The sequence below is a fragment of the Ursus arctos genome, unplaced genomic scaffold (genome assembly GCF_023065955.2).
Source record: "Ursus arctos isolate Adak ecotype North America unplaced genomic scaffold, UrsArc2.0 scaffold_15, whole genome shotgun sequence".
NCBI classification, from domain to species: Eukaryota; Metazoa; Chordata; class Mammalia; order Carnivora; family Ursidae; genus Ursus; species Ursus arctos.
Window position 1 is genome coordinate 35,593,359 of NW_026622819.1, and position 18,112 is coordinate 35,611,470.

Genomic DNA, 18,112 nt, shown 5'->3' on the forward strand with positions numbered 1-18,112 from the left:
TAAATATCAGCAAGACTTCAAAGCAAGTCCCTTGATCAAACTGGTACTTATTTACTAGGAAAAATTCACAAGGCTGGGAAGCATAACACAGATAAGCCTGTTCTGAAGTTGCTGTCATGGGTGAGGTATGGGGTGTGAACAATTTCAGTACTATGTCTTTGAAATATTTGTTCTTAAAGCAACTTAAAAAAATAACTCTAATGGTAAAAAAGTGTGTATCTTTTATGGTTGATATTTTATTTTACTACTTAAAAAATCTTAACAGTATGAATGCTCATGTAACTATAGATCGTCTAAATGTAATATCATGTTGTCATTCTTGGTGAGGATAAAGTGAAAACTTCACATTCTGTTGCTGTTTACAATCTCTTTTTGGTTTCCTTTGAGATATTCCATTTCTAATTGCTTCTTCCAACCACAAGCTTCTGCTAATACTAATAATTGCCGGGTTTCCCTGCTAAAGTTTCTCCATCAGTGACACCGACCTGATTCTTGAGAACTGACACCCAGAAAAGTTTCAAAGATTTCATGCAGAGGCCCCTCAAAGGGCAATCACAAATCTTTGCTCACTACTTAGCTGGAGGCCAAAAATTCGGCTTTGTATTCCCTCCTTTATAACAGTTGATTTGTGGAGACCATGACAAAACCGTTAAAAATACTATCCCTAGATCGTAGGCTTAGGGATTAGGATGGGTGAATCAGGGTAATAAGAAGTTGCCTAATTTTATTTGAATGTGTTAAGTTAGTGATATGTTATGGATATACTATATATATATATATATATATATATATATATATATATATATGTAGTGTATATATATAGTATATATATGTATATATATGTATATATACTACATATATGTATGGATATACTATATATATATATGATATGTTATGGATATACTATTTTTTTTGGACCATGTAAAATTTTCTATGCTGTGACTACAGAAAAGGCCACATTTCAAAAATCTGGATTTACAATAATAATTGTCCTTTAGGAGAATGAATAGAACAAATAATGACAAATCTATCTGCAACTTTTCCAGGGACGTTATTCTGTGTTTTTTGTATTGTGCTTTAGGTTTACAAATTCACTAAGTCAAAAAAGGCCTTAAAATTATCCTATGGGATACCCCACTTATTAAAGAGGAAACTGAGACACAGCTTGATTAAAAGATTTGCCTAAAGTGAGATAGCAGTTTCCTGCGGTGTGGAAACCAGAATCCAGCCCTAGCTTTGAACCAACTCCTGTTTCTAACCTCTTTATAATTACAATTTTATATTAACATGATGTTCACCATTATTGAAGTTCTCACTTCATATGTTTACCCCAAGAAAGAAGAAAACAAGAACTGAGTTTCAAACATCTTAAATTATTTCAAGATACAACCTGACATTAACCCAATAATCTGAAAAAAAAAAACAAAACAAAACTTTGAAGTAACATCTTCCAAGTAGCCTAGGGATAATGATGAGCTCATGATTTTCTAAATACAATTAGTAAATATCGAAGCATATATATAAAAGGCCAGCGGTAAGCCAATTACCTTTTTCACTTGCACTGTAATCAGTAATTATTTTGGAAAGTCCTGGAAATTCTCAAATATCCGTTCTCTTCCCTGATGTCACATTAAATTATCTGGGGGAAGAAAAAGACGACTGAGTCCAATCTAAAACCAGTGAATCAGAATATCAGAACCCTTGACAGTGGACGTGTGTGTGTGTGTGTGTGTATGTGTGTGTGTGTGTACGGTTTAGGTTAGAACTATTAAACTCCGCAGGTGATTCTAGTATGAGCCTCAGCCCACAGCCCTATCCCACTCTAATCCGCTAAGGGACAGCATCAGACCGCTGAAACCCAGGCGCGTCTCCACGGCGTCTCTTCCCCTTTGGTCGCACTAGGGGGCGCTCCGGCACCGGATTTACTCCTTGGCCCCCTCTCCAACCCCAAATCAGAGGGAGAGCCGCGGAAAAGGCATTCATTTCGAAGGCGATAGAGAAGGGAAAGACGCAGAATTGCACTTTACGTATTTATATATCCGATGGCAGACAGGTATTTGCTTAAACAGCAATACCTCCAAAGTTGGCTTTTCAGAGCTTCTGACCCAACGGCAGCTCTTTTCTCCTTTGGACTTGGGAAAACTTTCTGCAGGGAGAAAATCTGGGCCCGGCGACGGGGTGGGATGGTTTACGGCTTTGGATCCTGGGCAGTTCACTGTTTAAATAAATCTTGGTGAGCAATGGAGAACAATCTCCATATTAATCTCGTGTAATTAGCGTTATAAACCCTCAGCAGCCTAAGAACCATTAAAGACAAAGCTTTATGCAAATATCCCTTCCCTGGCTGCTACCCCTCCTTTCTTACTGGGTTCCCTCCCCCTCCTCGCTCCCCAATCCCGGGTTCTGGCGCAATCTGTGAGCCTTTCTAAAATGACACGGTACACTGGGTACCTTAAATTATGAAGTTTTTGACTTTAAAAAATAAAAGTAAAAAAGGGGGAAGCAGCAGCAGCCTAAGGAAGAGAGGGGCGTGTGTAGGCTGAGGTTATGAGAAGGATTTAGCTTCTGGGGAATTGGCACCTGCATTTGGCAGCCAATATTGTCCAGTTGAGGACAGAACCCAATGTATGGAGAGATTAGGAGCTGGGAGGTGGCATTTTCTCCAATCATTCGCTCTATGGGCGCACACCGTGGTTGGGTGCTGTTCTGGTAGGAAAGGGGCAGCTATCCGAATTCACCCCAAGGACTCGACTCTGCCTTCCAGACGCGCACATTTCCCAGGCATTAACCTTGAACTGAGCCCTCAGCTGAGAGTCGCCCCTAAAAGGAAATAAGGCCTCAAAGGAGGAGGAAAGTGTGGGGAATCTCAACACACAAGTCTTTACTTGCACTTGTATGTGTGTGGGGGAGCCGGGGGGTGGGTAGGGAGAGCAGTGCGCACAGGGGCCGAGATGCGCGCACAGCGGTGCGCACACGCCGACACAGACACCCGGCCAAGGGCGCGCAGATCCCCTGCCTGGCTCTGGATTATCTGCTCTGTGTTTACTGTTTCGGAGGGCTTTACGTGAAACGAATAAATTTTTACTTGCTCCCAGGGACCGGCTTGTTGTTTTATGGCATGTATTTAAAGCCTCTTTTGTCGGTGTTGAAACGGTCCAAGCTCCCAAATACTGTGCAGGGCTGTGAGCGTGGAACGCCGAAATGCAATGAGCATCACTGGTGAGACGAGCCTACTCCTTCTCTGCACACACACACACACACACACGCACACGCTGCTTGCTTTTCTTTTTCACAAACCAGAACGTAATGTTTTTTAATGTCTTATGCAGAGGGCCAAGGGAATGCAGTCTAGAGAATTATACCTGAAATACTGCAGGCATTGAAGAATTTCTACAGAAACTGTATTCTGATTAAAAACAAACCTCAATACAAATCTATTTATCCTCCTTCCATCTGTATCCGCTTAGGGTTTATTCCTTCCTTTTCTGACTTCTTCTACCCCTCCCCCGAAAAGGTAAGCATAATGCTAGGCGAAAGTTAAGATTTGGCTCTTTTAACCCGTAATAGCTGTCGTCTCTACACTTTGTTTATAAAATGGAATAAGAATGGGAGGGGGACTTAATTTAACAGCACAACTGGGCTGTATAAATACAATATTCATTTTTTAAAACTGAAGTGGATTTGGTTTACTCTGAAGAACAGTAATTCAAACAGCACCTATCTGCTCCAGATAGAGTAGCACCGCACATCTAGACAGGCGAGTTTGAAATTTCGAACAAGGCTTTGATTTATTCCCTTTCTATCAGTGATTAATGTCCCTTAATTAGCTAATCTCAAAGCCATTATTTACAACCGGGGCAGACAAAGGGAAAACGGATGATCCAACACTTATGCCAGTTTGAAATTTTGAAACAACAAAAAAATGCTCTATTCAGAGTGGAGTCCTTGGTCTCTCAAATGAACCTCGAAATAACAAAGGAATCCCCCAAATATTTAAAACCAAAATAAAATAAGATCATCAAGTACAAATAAAACTCCAACCCCCACCTCAATCACAGCCCTCCCCCTTTTTCCCAGAAATTGTTGCCTAGAGCAATCTGAAAATGTAGACATTTAAACAGAAACGGAATATATCCTTTGTATCTTCCTTCCACTTAAAATCAATATAAGTTCTCAATGTTGGTGGTTGTAGGGAAGGGGTTTATAGCTGAGTCTTCCAAAATCGTCTTCGGGGAAAGAGTTTTGTTTTTGAAAAAGCAGAGTTTTCTTTTTGTACTTTTCCAAGGCGGTAGTTCAGGGCTTGGAACCAGGTTTGCTTCTCAAGATTGGGTGCCTCAGAAACTCTCCAGTTGGGGGATCGTGCAAGCCCGTTAGCACCCGGGCAGAGCCTAGGTGTTCAGGAATTTTTCTTTTAACTGTGCTCCCCAAGGGGCCGTCCTCTCAGCGGCTCAATTTCAAGTGACCCTTAAAACTCATTTCAGGATAGAGCCGCAGTCCCTTCGGTCTTTCTTGGTAGAAAACCAGATAGATCGGGTATCCTGGGGGCTTTCAGAATCTTTTTGGGGGGAGTTCGAGGGGGTCGCCTTAGGAGCCGGAGATAGCTGGACTCGGTTGCCGAAAGCCACCAAGGAGCCTTAAAAGGGGCGGAGCGGGCCAAGCCTGAGCCGGGGCCCTGGCGCTCCACTTGGGAGGACACGCTTCAGGTCGCCGCAGGCCAATGGGGTCATCTCGGCCGTGTATCCTTCTCTGCCCCCCTTCAGACCCCACGGTGAGGAGAGCACTCCCAAGTCCGCGCTCATTCCCACCATTTTCTCCTTGGAAAAACCGTCCCTTCATTGCATCTCGGGTCCTTTGTGCGCTTTAGCGTGTTCGGAAATAGAAAATATCCGAAGAACAGGACCCGCGGAAATGTTTCTAGGCCGACGTGGGCAGCCTAGGGCAAGCAAGAGTGGAACTAAGCAGGGCCTCCCAGGAGCTGGTTCAAATGGGAATGGTTGGGAGAGAAGCTTTAGATTTATTCGTGGACTTCTGAATTCAAGACCTGAACGGGAACAGAAAAGGGCCTCTGGAAATCCGAGCATGCCCTTCAGGCAGCAAGATAATGGGATTAGAAATCCCGTGTGCAAAGTAGGCGGTTGAGGAGAGGCAAATAACGCAAAATCGGAGCCTAGGGAGGGGGAAGGAAGGGCTTCAGGAGAGCGGTGTGTGTGTGTGTGTGTGTGTGTGTGTGTGTGTGTGTGTGTGTGTGTTGGGCGGGGGTGCGTTAGAAGGCGGGAGGGAGGAAAAGGAGAAGGTAAAAGGAAGCCAGGGGAGCGAACAAGGAAAAACGAGAGCACCCCGTATCCTTTGTTTGAAAGCACCCGCGTCCTAAATCGTAGAAATGAGGCCGTCATTAGCGCTCTGACCCCGAGCAGAGACGCATTAGAGAAATGAATTGAGAACCCGCACCTCCTCTCCTGGTTTATTTCGCTTTCCTTGAAATCCCTCAGCCTCGAGGTTCCCGTCGCCTAAGCTTTCCCCCAATATCCCTCCCCCGCCCCTTCAACAAACAATGCACCGAGGCTGAGAAGGGAGGGAAGGAGGGAGTCAGGGAGAGAAAACCAACAAGCTTTTCAGGGTAAAAAATAAACCTGCGTATCCAGATTACCAACATGTTTTTTCCATTTGCATTGACTTATTTGGAAACAGTTGTTGGGGTGATAATTTCGCCTGAGAGATTAACTGTTAAAGTCTCAAAACTTCCCAATGGTTGTGGAATCCTGCTTGTAAAAATACCGATTTTTTTTTTCCGTTTCTCCCCCCCTCTTTCCCAAATGAAACCCCTGAGAATGAGCTTTGGTCTTGGGGACTGAGGGTGTGGCGGACAGACAGCTGTTGAATCCAAACAAAGACTATACGGGATCCAACGCCGTTTGGGGTTCCATCTGGGAAGATTTTTCATCTCCTTCTTCCCATTCCAGGGGAAAGGAAGGGATTAGGAATGGCCTGGTTAAAATTGTGCGTTTGTGACAGACAGATGGAACAGGGAAGAATGAACCGTAAGCAACAAAAGCATAATTGAGATTTGGTTTCTGGGTGTGTAAATTCGGAAACAAAATAACCAAGGAAGCTATAGATATACCACTGCTGGGGAGATATCTACAATGTTGATTCATAAATGAATCAATCTCTTCTTTCTCTACCTTCCTCTCATCTATTAAGAATCGTGGTCCTATCTAACAAGCTGCCAGGGAAGCCAAAACTGCGGGACATTTTTTAAAAACAAGGCTTGAAATCTGCCCGACACTAACAAAGCCACCCGCCAGCCCACCAGTCAGCCAGAGTGCCTCTCCTCTCCCTTTCTCTATCTCTTACTCTCTCTCTCTTTCTCCCCTCCTCCCTCCTTTCCTCCCACCCTTTCTCCCCTCTTCCTCCAGCTAGCCTCGCCCCAATTAGCTTCCAACAGCAACTCAGCCATACACCTGCTGGAGGAATCCTGATTTTGGTGGCAGGAGGTGGTGGGTTGGTTCTAAGCAAACCACGAGGGCACCATATCAAGCCTGCCCATGACCCCTGTAGGTTCCTCTTTAGAAATATATTGGAGCCAAGAGCTAGGCAGGCTTTCCTCTGCCTGAGTCATTGCCTGTTGTCACTTTCGGTTTCTCTTATCAACCAGCCACAGCCACCCCTTTCCTCTCTCCCCTCTCTGAGCAATTCCGTTCTTTGTGGAGTTTGCAAAGCTCTCCTACTGACTTAGGGTGTACGGGGTTCGAAATGGAGAGAATAGAGTGGATCCAAAGAAAAGGAGGAACCCATTGGAGTTCTTCTTTTTAAAATTTTAATTTTATTGACACATCTTTGAAAGGTTTGTTTTGGTATAATTCGAAGCTGCCAATTCCAAATACAAATAGACGGACACACACTGTGTATATCAGATGTTGGGAATAAAAATGGTTTATTGATTGAAATAATAGAGGCATTATTTTGATTTGTCTTGACATGAATGCTGATTTATAGAGCTCTTCCCCCATTGATTTCTTCTTGTAGTTCAGACACATGGAAATGATAAAAATCTCACCAAAGCTCACCTTGGTGCTAATCAAGACTGCTTGATGCACATTATAAATCTGATATTATATTTATTGCTTATCTTTATTTGAGGGGTTAGTCCCCATCCTAAGATTGTCCCCTTTCAGAAAAAAAAAAAAAAACTTTTCAAATGCATCTGTTTTCACTTTGCACTTTCAACGGGCTGGAGCAGACAATAGTGTGAAAAACATCTGAAAATATGAGGCGACAGAGCTGCATGTGTGTTTCATTTCTGCAGTGTTAGGGGAGAAAATAACAAAAGAAACACACTACACACACACACACACACACACACACACACACACACACACACACAGGTCCAGGACCACAGCACAAAAGGCTTGCTGACCCAGCACTAACATACAAGACAAATTAAAGAAAGGGGCAAATGGAGGGAGGGGCTAGGGCTTCCAGGGGCCGGGCAATTTGGAAAAAGATCAAGGGCAAACAATAGTTAAGAAATTGGACTTGGGTAGAGGAAAAGCAGAAGGAGAAAGTAAAGTGTCTAGGACTGGAACTCATGTCCCTGAGGATGGGGAGAACAAGTTTTCTTAAACACTGAGAGAGTTTTCCTTTACTGCATGATAAAAGAAAAAAAAAAAAGCCATAGAACAAACACAAATCCCCCAATCAAAAGCAACCAGGCACCCAAAACTAAACCCAAAACCTAGGTGTCTCTGTGTAATTGTCTCAGAGTCACAAGAGAACCCCATCTGGCCCCGGAGTCATCTTAGGACAGGTTGCGGGTAGACTGAGGTATGCCTTTTCCGTGAAGGGGCACAAATATTTAAGGAGGCAGGACTACAAAGGCAGGAGTGAGATTATCTGATTATTAGCATTGTTACCCCCCAAATTTGACTGCGTAAATATAAAGGCCAGTTGGTAAAAGGGAAAAAGACTTAACATCAGGGAGAGTATCAGAGGGAACAGAGTTGAGCGCCAGGGCTCGGGAGCTGGACGAGCACTGCGCGATGCAGCCAATCGCCGGGCCTGCGGGAGCGAGGGGCAGAGCCCGGGACCGTGCGTGTAGGAGCAACCGCCCTCCGGCCGCAGAGCCGCCAGCCCGGGAGACTCGTCGGGACTCTCCCAGCGGGCGCGTGCCAAAGGTTTTTGGACTCGGGGCCGAGGGCACTCCTGCGGGAGAAAGGGATGGGGCTTGAGCAGCGAGAGGGATGCCCTGGATTCTCGAATTCTCGGTCCCGGGTCTCTGACTCTGTTTTCCCACGGCCCCGAGGATGCGCCTTCGGAAGAGAAGTCCCGGGTCTGGGGGTATGGGGGAGATCGCGTCCCTGAGACACTAAACGCCCCCGCACCCCTGCACTGAAGAACGAGCTTTGGTTCTGCCGGCTCTGCAGACCACTTTACTATTTTCACTAGGATTTTAATTTATTGCTCAGCCTGTTGCTGCGGCAGAGTCACTTGGGAATCCCCAGATCCCCAACGGGGTGTCTTTCCCGGGACGCCCGCCCCCTGACCCAGCGGGGGCAAGCGCTGGTTTTCGGGTTGAAAACAGTCTCCGACTTCGCGTGGCCGGTCCCCTCCTGAAGCTCACCTCAGGCAGTCGCGAGAAATTCCAGCCCACTCGTTAGCTTTCCTCTGGCGGGGACGGGAGGGACGGAATCGCCTTCAACTCCGGAGGCTGCCTTCTCCGGGCGAGTCCCAGGATAATTGCGCATTTCTCTACATTTAGTGCTTTGGAGATTTAGAGAGCGCGCTTTCATTTGTACATCGTCTGCCGACAGCCCCTTCGCGTTAGGGAATCCTGTTCCCCCTCCCCACACATACGCACACTCATTTTATTTTTAATAAATGATTTTAAAAATCAAAACAAACCTCTGAATCAGTCCGCCCAATTTTATGCTCCATCTCCTCTGTGTATGTGTTAGATTCTCTCTGCCAATCGATGGGAAAGAGTGTTTAGGGGCATTTGCAATTTCCTTTGTCACTTGCCACTCTCTGTGTATAGATTTTACATATCATTTGTTTACCAAATCAGTTCGTATTTTCTAAGCCCGGGATTCAGGATTTGCATTCCTGGATTAATGAATTGCCCAGTACTCAAAGGACAGAATGTTTAGCGGAGCCACCTGATGCAGCCAGGGTCAGCTCGCACCAGGGCACTGCGAGAAGGCTGCTGGGAGAGATCCGACCCTCGGCAGGCTCTGAATTAACTCCAAGTGCCCTCTGCCTTCCTAGGATTAAAAAAACAGCAACAGCAGCAACAACGACAAAACCCCCAATATAGTTTGAAGAGGAGGTGGGGTGCCTAATGTCTGCTAGGCTCTGTCTATCTCCAGGCAGTACAAGATTCTCTTAGCCCTTCCCAGAGAGGCTGTGCAGTTTCACTCCCCCCACACTGCAGAGAGAATACCTTCACTTCAGTTCTCCTGGCCATATGATGCCTGCCTGCATTCTGATCTCCAGTCGTCTCAGGTTCCTTATTGGGTCTCACTGGTTTATTTATTGATTTCTTCCCTAGATTCAATCATGATGCAATATAGCTGAGTGATGCGGAGTTCGCGGATGATCCTATTATTGCCCTAATTAAAGTTCCCGCAGTAAGACATTTTTGAAATGGTGTTTGGCAATGGTGGCTCCCTCACTGATCATCCTTTGGTCTAGCTTAGTTTAGCTTTATTACGCCGCAACCTGAACTTTAAATTCTGAGACTCTCAAAGTTACTATGCAACTGTTTGGCTGCCAACCTCAGATTTCATGGCAACACTACCCTAGGCCATCTGATGACAAACTGGACCAGATGACCACTTGTCCACCTCTGAAGAAAATCCTACAGGAGACTTCATCACAGTCCACCACCAAACAATTGGCATCTCAGAATGTATGAAGATATTGGATTCTATGGTATTTGAAATTTCCAGAAACTAACTAGTTAGGAGATATATTTTGGAGACAACTTTCATTTTTGCTTGGACCTTTTATTTTATCATTTGTAAAGGTAACTCTGGGTGTAGTGTCTCCTTACACCAAGCTTTCAGCTCTAACAAGGGACACGGAGGTGAGGTGGTAACGCCATCTGAGACACTAAGGGCAACATGCTCGCTCACGGATAAACAAAAGAAAGCCCCGAGGCAACAACTTTACTTCACAGCACAGCTGTTCCACTGGGTTCAAGGTGGTGTCCTCTACTCATCTTTATTATTGAACACAAATTTCCCTTACCTAAGATTATAATGAACACTGGCAGACCAATGCTACAGGTGGCCTAAGGATGTGCTCTCTTTCTTTGGAACAAAGGAGCAATTGATAGAAAACCCTCTTGGTCTTCCATGGTGTTGTCTTTGTTCTCATGTGAGCGGAAGTGAGTTACTAAGTAGAATTTGGAATAAGCAACTAATGATTGCCCTCTAAATATTAAGCTACAAATCAGTATATAATGGATCTCAGAAAATAGAGGCAGAATGTCTTTCCAGCTGACAAAGATTAGATTATAACAAATTCTGATTGAAGGACCGGCAATCGAGTGATAGACACAAATGATGACTTGTCCTTATCACTAGTTAGGTAAGAAGAATTTTCCGTCAAAGAAATTCCAGTCCAATTCCCTTTATTATGATACCATGTTCACTAAGCAACTTTCTGATTATAATTTAGCTGTGTGTGTGTATATATCTATACACACACACACACACACACACATATGTTGAGTTATGACAATGTGAATATATAGGTCTCCGAGATATTATATTTATATTTATGTCAGTGGGTGTTCTGTTTTTAACATTGGTCTTCATAACTTTGGTTAAAGTAATTCTACTCTGAGAGAGAGTCACTCTTAATTTGCTAAGAGATAAGATTCCCAAGCTTCCAAAACTGAAGAAGGATCAACATCAGACTATGAGGAGCTTTCCTGGAAAGTCACCCAGCCATGCCTTTTGGCAATGGCCTGTGACATCTTCCTGGTAACAATAGCACCTCGTTTGCCATCTGCTCAGATTTCAAGAGATGGCAACTTTGCCACGTTAGCCCCAGTGCCTAGAACCTATCAGTGACTAAGAATTATTTTCTAAATGTGCAAATTAAAACACTACAAGCCTTTCCACCTTTTATCAAAAGTTAATTCAGCCGAACTATTCTCAAAATTATAACTTTGGTCTCCACCAAATCTGGAAATCATTTAGTTTGATATCTACCACTGAAATGTATTGTGTCCTTTTATGTTTTAATGCAATTTAATTGAATGTTCTTTAGAGGCTGAATTCTGCTATTTGGCGAGCACATGCATTTTACTATTTTACTGTCTTTGTTGCTAATTTTATTAACCCTTGTCTTTCCTCAGTGAAAGAAACTACCACATTTATTTAGCTACCCTCTTGGAAAACCTTTCACCTCCTGATTGTAAAAGCTGCCCATTGCTTAACATTTTCTGTTAGATTTTTTCTAGTGTGGCCGATAATATTATATCCATTACTTTAGAGATGAATACATGTAAATTTTGTAAAAGTTTAATTCCCACATCTAGAGTTATTGGAGGATTAAATCAGATCAAACATGTCAACGATTTAGCACGATGTCTAGCCCTCCATGCTAAAAAGTATAGTAGTTGCAACCATTTTTAGCATAGAAATTCTCTGGCTGAAACTTTTAAGGGATGGGGTATATTGACACCTGTTTCTTTTTCTTTGCTTGTAGCTAAGAGCTTAGATTTCTTCCTCTTATAAATACATTTGAAGTTATTTTTCCCTAAATACATTTGTTAAAGTTGTTTATGCTCAGGGATTTAATATAAACATAGAGATTGGCACTTGCACTATGCAACTCTTTTTACGAATTATTTTAAACAAAGTTAAAATAAGGTACAATCCATCATTGATCTCTTGGTGACCTCATTTTTCACACGTCTCTGCTCACAGATAGTTTTACTTACCCTTCTCTGTATTGTGGAGTTGGAAGAAAACCTCAAGAACAAACATTGTGGAATCATTGCGTTTCAACCAGGTATGAATTTAGATATGTCTGGTTTCTAGAATCTAAGCTAATTCTTTATTCATTCATGGTAACTAAGCTATTTTCTTTTTAAATGCTCTTACAAAAGTCCCTTTAAAAATCTACCTAAATTGTATCTCCCAATTTCCTCTTCTTCACACACGTTTCCAGTCCTCTTAAAAATGTTTTCCTATTAATGGACCATGATTTCTTCTTATGTATTTCATGCTGCCTTTCTTCTAAGAGCTGATGCTTGTTTTTGTTTTTTTTTTAACCGATCCTCTGCATTTAAATACATTGTCTTTAATTGCTAAGAAACTATTTAAATACAAAACTCGTTGGTTTTCTCTAGATAATTTTTATAGATGGCATTGATGTTAGCAGTACATCAGAACTGCAACTCATAAGGATTTGTATCAGAAATTATATATTGTCACCTAAAATATCTCAAATTCACATTAAGTTTTTTAGAAACTATTTGAATAAGTAGCATCCCATACAGGTGATTTGTTTACGAGTCACCTGTTAATGAGGACTTCACTTTTCTATCCTGTTAGAACTGCAATAACTTTACCACTCTCCAACATTTTTAGTAAATTTGCAAGCAAAGAAGTTCCTCGGTTATACCATCATTTTTCTTTCATCTTGAATGTAATTTTTAGAGATTATTTAAAGTATGTAAAAGGATGAAAAAAGTCACAAAACAGGACTCAGAATTTGGACCAAGCTTTGTCATTGTAATTTGCTGTGTGACTATCATGAAATCTCCTATGTTTGTTCTTCATTTTTTCATCTGTTAAATGGGGATAAAAATTATTTCTTCCTGGGGCGCCTGGGTGGCACAGCAGTTAAGCGTCTGCCTTCGGCTCAGGGTGTGATCCCGGCGCTGCGGGATCGAGCCCCACATCAGGCTCCTCTGCTATGAGCCTGCTTCTCCCTCTCCCACTCCCCCTGCTGTGTTCCCTCTCTCTCTGGCTGTCTCTATCTCTGTTGAATAAATAAATAAAATCTTTAAAAAAAAATTATTTCTTCCTTACTAGGAAGGTTTTTTTTGTTGTTGTTGTTTGTTTGTTTGTTTTCCCAGTGTGTGTGTGTGTGCATGAAAGAGAGAGACTCAAGTTAGACCGTAATTTAAAGATCCAAGGAAGGAGAAGAAGACTATTGTTTTTGATCACTTCTTCTGGGCCGAGTCTTGTATTAGTCATGCTAAATATATGATCCCAATCAATAGTATTATCACTTCTGTTCATATGATATGTATTAGGGAAAATGGTTCAGTCCAAATGTCCAACTTGCTGCTTCCTCTCTATCTGGCTCCATGTTGCCAATCAGATTCTGAGATCTCGATTTTGTTCTTTTTCATAATAGCCTGTGCTTTTTTGTGGACTGGTAGCCTCTCTTGTTTCCAGTAGGAAATGCATTATATATATATAGATGTCTAGAAACTTTTTTTATGGCAATTCTTCTAATTTTAGAGCTGGGAGCTTTGCTTTTAAGGTTTTAACTTTGCTCCAGTGTTTGTTGGTTTTTGGCTGTGTGCTTGTCTTTGTACTTGAATTTTCCAATTTTTATGTGGACATATCTTGCCTTCAATGGTTGCAAGGAAGGTTCAGGCTCTGTCACAGGGTGGTGTGTAAGTAGCCCATCTTAGGAGCTCAAAATAACAGTGTTCTCTTGGGGTGCATCTTGCAGCAGGATGTGACATCCTTAGGCACTGGGGACAGATGCTGTTGCTGCCCCCTTTGCCACAAAGGTTTCGGACTGTCTAGCGACCTGGTTCTCAGATGCCCCCAGTCACAGGGGCATCATGGGATAGTTGGAATTTCAAGAGAAACACAGTGATATTCACCATGTGTCAGACTCCATGAGAACTACCAGGTCACAGTTTCAACATCAGACCATGCCACATTCCTTTAGCTGATATCATATTTTTGTGAAGCCGGTATTTTGGAGTTTGCCGTGAATAAAAGCAAGTACCATATGAAAATCAACGTGGAATAGGAAATAAGGATGACAGTGTCTCATCTGATTCTGAGATTTGAAAAGTGATACAGTGCCCAATACGTTATGCCCACCCCATTAGTAAATATTTGTGGTTGCTTAAGAATGAAATAAAAATATATTTATCTTTCTTGTATGCGTACCTTTTTAAGTGACTGTTGTTAAGACAGAATTACTTCAATTGTTTGTACCTAGCTACTTAATAAATAGAATTATTAGGTATTTCTTCAGGGTAGGATGAAAAAATTACTAAGCCACTAAGAGGGGTGTGAACAGAAAAGGTTTAGGAATCTCTGGTCTTAAATTCTCCACTGTGGTCTCCCAATCAGTTATGCTGATGGTCTGCCCAGAACTGTTTCCTGAGTCTTGTCTCTCTTCTCTGAAACTAGAGTAGCCCTGAAACTGCTCTGCACATTTGCATCAGTGTGAAGCTCTGGTTCCCTCAGCTTTCTTCTCCTATCTCTTTTCCGTCTTTCAGTGGTTCATAAAAGTTTCTGCTCCACCAACATTAGTCCTTGGTTCTCCAAGGATAGTAAGGATTTTCGGGGGGGGGGGGGTGAGTGAGTTGGTGAGGGTGGGGGTGCAGGTGGGAGGAAATAATGCCTTGTGCTTAGCTTACCATTTTTATCTTATAAACCACGGTGGAGTCTTTGGGTCACATTTTGGTCTAGATAAATTAGAAAAAAAATTTGCCTTTGTTATTTTGCAACGTCCGCCCCCCCCCAGTTATCTCTCAGCTGTCTCTTTTTTTAATTATACCTGCTCTGTCATAGTTTGCAGTATTTTCTCTTCTCTTTTCTTAGAGATACTTGCTGCTTTACCACAGACACCTATCTATAGAGAATAGGTTATTGTTACTATTTTTTGGTCGGTGACAAGGGCAGAACTACATCCTTGTGTTTCCTTGAAATTTTACTTTTTTTAAAGCAAATATTTTCTAAAGTATTTTCACCGTTGCATTTTATTTTAGGTTACTCGTTAAAATTAAGTAACTGCATAAAGATTTAGTTGGCCTTTATTTCCCCACTGGATGATGTTGCCATCCCTTCTATTATGGCTATGACAGAGTGATTTCCTTATAAATATATTCCATACTCATTGTTGTTGACATTTCAGAAGAAATGGAGTTTTTCTTTTCCAGTATATCCCTAGTAGGTATTTGCCTTCATAAACCTTGACATATGGTTGATGAGCTAGTTTGGAAGTTTAAAGTTTTTCCAAAGTCATCACTCTTTTCTGAATTGAACTTTTTAATAAAATAGCTGTCCTTTCATACAAGAGACAGTGCTGAAGTTTTCTCTTCGTTACTAAGAGAGAAAAAAATCATCCTTCTGTCTTCATCATTTCAGGCTGCTATAACAGAACACCATAGATTGGATGGCTTAAACAGCAAACATTTGTTTCCTATGGTTCTGGAACAAGGAAAGTCCAAGATTGAGGCACAAGAAGGTCCAATGCCTAGAAAGAAAACTCTTCCTGGTTTACGGGCAGGGGCCTGCTTGTTATGTCCTCGCATGGTGCAGAGAGGAAGCGAGCTCTCCTGTCTCTTCTTATAAGGGCACTAATATCATGAGGGCTTCGCCCTCAGAACCTAATTACCTCCTAAAGGACCCACCACCAATTGCTGTCAAATTGGGGGGAGCATTTCAACAGAAGAATTTGGAGCGGACACACTCAGTCCATGACACATGCCATCCCTTTTCTTTCTCTGTTTCCTCGGTTGGCTAGCGCTACACAGAGACAAAGCGCACGAACTCTGAGCCCTGTTTATCTGCTTCTGCCAATTTAGCGGTTAAAGGAAGGTCAAATGAGGTGATATCTATGTGACATAAAATAACTGATCAAAAATTTCAATCAACTAACTACTGGTCAACACTCCACACACACACACACACACACACACACACACACTGTGCACATCTAGTCAGGTATGTGGGCACACATAAGCACAACCTGACTCACCCTGAGTTAAGGCAGATGGTCAAGCTGACAAACCTGACAGAATCCGGTCCTTGGCCAGACCTTTTGCCCCAAAGCACCATGAGGTGAAGGATCTCTTCGGTACCTCTCAGAACTTTCAGCAGAATTACTCCACACCCATTATACTGACAATCTCATCAACTTCCAGGAGTTTTACAAAGGAAATAATATATACTAAAACCCCATTATAGAAATTGGGTCTTGGAATTTGTATTAATTCAAACAGGCGCTTTTCTGAGTTGACTATTAGCGGACGATACAAATTAGAATAATAGTCTGTATAAAGTTGCAATGAGAAAAACGTGGAAAGCTTAAGAAACAAGTTGCTTGGGAATATCCTTGGATTTGTTATTTTGCATTTTGTTGGTCTAATTAAAGTTTACATGCTAATTCAAAAATAACTTTTAAAATTTACGCTGTGGTTAAAATTTCACTATCTTGGCCCTTTCATGGAAGGCAGATTGCCAATCCTGTGGCTCCAAAATTAGTGGGGCATCTTGACTGATAGGAATTCTAAATTTCTTCATGTGATTTGCCCACAACTACTCTAGAGATAGAAAAGTCTATTGAACATATTTATTTAAGGAATATTTAGATCCAAGTTACATTTCCTCATTTGGTTTGCACGATTGGTCATGCACTTGTAAACTGAAAATATAAATCAGTGAATAAGTTCAAAATTTTCTAGGTAATGTTAGCTGAAGTCTTCCCAAAGTGAGATAGTCATCTTGACAACAATCCTTGCTTGGCAGGCAAAGTTCCATATATCTCATTTCTTGTTTAAATATTTGATTTCTTAAAGGATTGCTTAGAACAGGGCCACTATAACTAGGGGAAGAGAAAATACTCACTTGAAATGTAGTTATTAGAGAAACGACAGACTCCTTTGTAAAGAAACCCTATTTTTAATATGCTTCATGGCTGTCAGCAGGTGGGGGGATGCCAGAGTGAGGTCATTGCTGTGTTTGAGCTTGTGATTCACTATTTAGCAAATAGAAACCATGTCCTATCATTGCAGCACGACAGAAAAATAACTGCTTAGAGTGGAGAAAATCCTGCCTTTTTTTTTTTTTAATTCTGAGGTAATTTTCTTTTCCAGAAATATGGATCTGAATAATAAGAGCAGAGAGTCAGTAGCAAATCAAAGATGACTGGAGTACTGCTTTCTTTTCTTAAAAAGATAGGTACCTTTTGGGCTGTCTTTCTGGTCGTTCTTCAGTACATCTATTTTTATTGTCACACATGCCTTTCCGTTCTCTACAAATGGCAATATGTTGCCTTCACGGGTGATGACTTCATTTGGCCGGTGCACAATAGCTGGTTCCCTGGGCAGCTCTCGTTTCAGAGATAAGGAAGCTGAGACTCAGGGACAGGAAAGTGAATTACTCAGGATCACACGGAGTTGGTGGCTTGGAAACCCAACAAGAACCGGAACCCGCTTCGTCTGACTCCTAATCACATTCTCTCTGCCGCCTGCAAAGCTCAGCCCCTCCCCATGGGATTTCAGAATGCCTAATTTTGCTTAAGTCTCCCTTGCAGCTTTTGATAGGATTGACCCTGGAAGGGCGAGTGAGATTGAGTTGATGCTTGAACGAACAGTGTAGAGAAAGTGATAAATGTATTTCAGAGATAAATATGTTCAATTAGAGAACAAGTGTGAACACCTATAATAGGAACTTCACTTACTATTTCCAAAGGAAGGTAAAGCATAAGTGTAATTTTTCATGCTCTATTGTTTAGGAAACGAATTATGTATAAATTGTTCCTAAAATAGCATGGTAATTTATTAACATACTTTCAGTGACTTCTGGGAGAGTGTGCTGAGACACAAAGGCCATGTCTGTGTGCAATCTTGAAATTAACCATTTTAATGTAGATTGAGTTTTTGGCGGGACATTCTTATTGGGCCAGTTTAGAATGACAGTGGTACAGATGGACTATCTTCTTTATCTGTTGTTTCATTCTGTAGAAAGAAACAAAAGTAAAGGGATAAAACACCATTTAATTGACACCTCACGAATGTGCTTTACACATCCTCTCCAGAACCGGTTCACCTTTGTTGTCATTTTGTGTTGTTGCGTTGGTTAGCTTGCATTTTTCCAATCTCTCCATCTCTCTT